We start from the raw sequence: 3,562 nt of genomic DNA on the forward strand, positions 1-3,562 counted from the left end.
TTGCTAAATTCTCTTACTATTTCTGGTAATTTCTGTTGGTTCCTTCAGGTGATTTATGACAATCTTGTTTTTAAAAAAGAGTTGTTCGTTTTGGGGAGATATAGGAGTATTTAACTTCAATTTCTTTGAGGCATTTCAGAAGGTTGTGTTTCTCCTATGTTTTACCCATTTTATCTAAATTATTCAGTTCACTGGGATAATTTTCATGACAACAATTTACATTTTTTTAAAGTTTAAGAGTAATGTATAATATTTATCTGCTTTTAGTTCTGAGATTGGTAATTTGGATTTTCACTGTATCACTCTTGCTAGATGTTATTAGTTTTATTGAAAAAGTACCAACTCTGAACCAGAAGGTAGCGGGGATGGGAGAGGGAGGAGCTAGTAGGAGTAAATGGGTCAAATATGTGGTGACAGGAAGAAATCTAACTATGGGAGGTGAATATACAATGTAAATACATATATAGTTTACTGTTAAAATGTACAGCTGAAACATGAGTTTATGTTAACTAATATCATCATAAAATATAATAAATTTTAAAAAAGTAAAGAAAAACAAGTACTAATTCTGAGCTGTTTTGATTTTTCTCAATTTTATGTCTCTTTTATTGATTTTAAAAATCTTATCTTTATTATGTTCTCCCATAAAAGTTTTCTATAGAAACTATTTCTATTTCATTAGGGAGGTTAGTTATGCTACTCCATCTTTTTTGGAATGACCCTCTGATATCACCTATGACACAAAGTGCACTTGTGCTGCCATTTAATTGTGTCTCTATGAACATCCAGTCATTTCTGGTAATTGTCTTTCAAATGAGCTGCATTGGGTCACTGTATAAGGAAATTATTGAATCCCAAGTCCCGGTATTCATGACAGAGCGGTGGGATTAGGGTTCTGCCAAAGTCTCCAGGCTGCCAGCATTCAGGTAGTAGATACTTCCGAGAACATCTGAGCACCAGGGTTATGGGCTTCCAATGGCATCGCATGACTAACTGTATTACAAATCCTCTAGAGTCACTGTCATTTCTTTTTTGTTACTGGGATGTGAAAGGGATAGTAATGAATTTGATAGGATTTGTGGCATGTCTCTAATGGTCATGGACCATTTTATTCCCACAACTTTTTCTAATTGGTCTAATTTGTATTTTGGCTGGATGGATCCATCATACTGGACTGAGATTTACCAGAGGTCCCATATCCTCCCAAGTTTATTTCTCTATGGGAGAAACTAGTATGATGTTATCAATGTAGTAAATTATTTTGAGTGCATTCACATCTAAACTTCATTTCAAGACATTATGGCAATAGATGTGGTTTGTAGAGAATTACTGGAGATTATTGCATATTTTGAGGCAACATCTATATTAGTTAATATTTTCCATGTATCATTCTTATTGGAACATATAAATTAAGCTCTGAATGTTGTGAACATCTGTTAATCTAGCAAATTCTTTTACTTTATTTGGATAAGCAGAAAGCATTAGTAGGTCTTTGAATTCATCTGAAAAGAACAGAGAGGATTAAACCTATGCGTATATTAGCTTTCCAGTTCTAAATCATAGTTGAGTCCACAGTAATCTTGATGATATCAGATAGTTCTGCTAAATTAAGGATAACCTCTCTCTTGCTGCTTGCCATTAAAAGAAGCACAGTGCTCAGACGTACTCTTGAAATCTTAGAAGTAATTCATGTTATATTCGGGGTTGCTACTTTTCATCCATTTCTGAGGTAAGCTGAAACCCACCAACATTTGATGGGGCTCAGCACATTATTAAAATGTTCAGCTGGTTCAGACACGTATTTAATGCCTCTTTAGTCCCTTATGTCTCAGAAAATGCAATATTATATTAAATATATATAGAGGTGAAGATGATCAATGGAGCCTGTAGTAAGGTATATTAAAGAAATAACTGTGGAGAGACTTGACTTAGGGGCAGGCTCTTGGAAAACAATTCTTTACCTTCAGAAATGGTTATTCACGTGATACTGGTCTGAAAATAAGGAACTGCTTTAATCGAATGAAAATCATTATGGTTTCAGCTGATTTAGATTCAGGCCCTCAAACTCTACAACTGTGATTACTGATCTTTTCAGAATTGAAACATCAACTTCGATAACTTCCTCAGAACCAAATCTCTGAGCCTAAGGGCCTCTAGTGCAGAGAGGAGCAGCTGGAGAAGGACCTCCTTTTGTAGGAATATGATTGAGTCAGGATCCTGAGACTGGGTGTCCCTTCAATTGGCTTAAATATTATTTGTCTTACCTAAATATTTTCTAATTTGAATCTCATAAATTAGTATTCACATTATTATTTTTCTTTTCAAATTTGAGGCTTTCCATACATCGGACCGTCTGCTACACTTTCTTGGCCAGACCCAAATCTTTTTTCCCTAGGGATTGTTCCAGGGGAGAACACTGTCTAGAAGGTGTTAATTCATTTGAAATTGTTCCAAATATTCAATTGAACTAATCTATAATGACTCTACCATCTCTTTTATTTAAAATAGTAATGAGGTAAAGAGTAGGTGTCTGTACATATAAATGGAACAATGATTTTTCTGGTAGAAATACCTGAGATTTCTGATACTCAAATTTCTTTCGAGGCTGGAGTATATCTTTCTGATTTCTTGTTATAGTTCTTTTGCATAGATATCTCGCATTGCTTATAGAAACTTGTGGAATTTCTCAGTTTTCTAGAATTAAGTCAGAAAGAGGTAGAGTCATATTTTTAATTAGGAAACAGCATCCTTAGGGATAAACTGAATGACTGAAAGGCTAACGAGTTCTACTATTATCTGTGAGAAAGCTGAGTCATTGCTGTTTCAGGAAGATAAATCCCAGCATTTGTCTCGTTAAGTCAAGAGACATTACTGGCCAGGACGTGAATGCTATCTTAAATCCTCAAAGTAAAGTACTTTGAAGTTGCCTCACCATAATGCACTGGAAAGAGGCACATTCAAATAACTAATTTCATTGTTTAAATGTTTGGTGGATTTTGTGTTGTCCAAAATGTGTTTGTCCAAGGTGATTTCCACTAATTAGTCCAGTTTTTACATAGCCATGTGAACATAGCAGCTTTGTTTATCTCTAAAAAATTTTCCCAGCAGGTAAGAATGTTCTACTATTTTTGTACAATAAATATTTGTATTATTTAAGTGTTTTTATTTTGTAGACATCTGCATTGGATACTGCTACACTTATTTGAAAGACTGAGAAGATAGGGTGTCTGCGTGGATATATGGATAGTGTGGCTTGTGAATTATCTGTAGATCTATCTATCGATCAGCTATTCATTATTGTGTGTTCTGTGGTCACGCACATATATGTGATATATCTACAGTTACTCTCATTGAAAGGAGCACTGATTTTAAAGACTAAGGCAAAGACCTGAGGTGAGTTCTTAAACAATCAAAAAATGATGCTCATTGAAAATTCATGCAATATATTTAAATATAGCTAATGTCTTAAATATATATTTTCATTGGAGGAAGTCTGAATTGAGAAAATTAAGCTAGCAAAACAGAGAAGATAACCAGAATATACAAATGTATTTGGTTTTAG

Source organism: Pteropus vampyrus, unplaced genomic scaffold (assembly GCF_000151845.1).
Source record: "Pteropus vampyrus isolate Shadow unplaced genomic scaffold, Pvam_2.0 Scaffold743, whole genome shotgun sequence".
Taxonomy (NCBI): domain Eukaryota; kingdom Metazoa; phylum Chordata; class Mammalia; order Chiroptera; family Pteropodidae; genus Pteropus; species Pteropus vampyrus.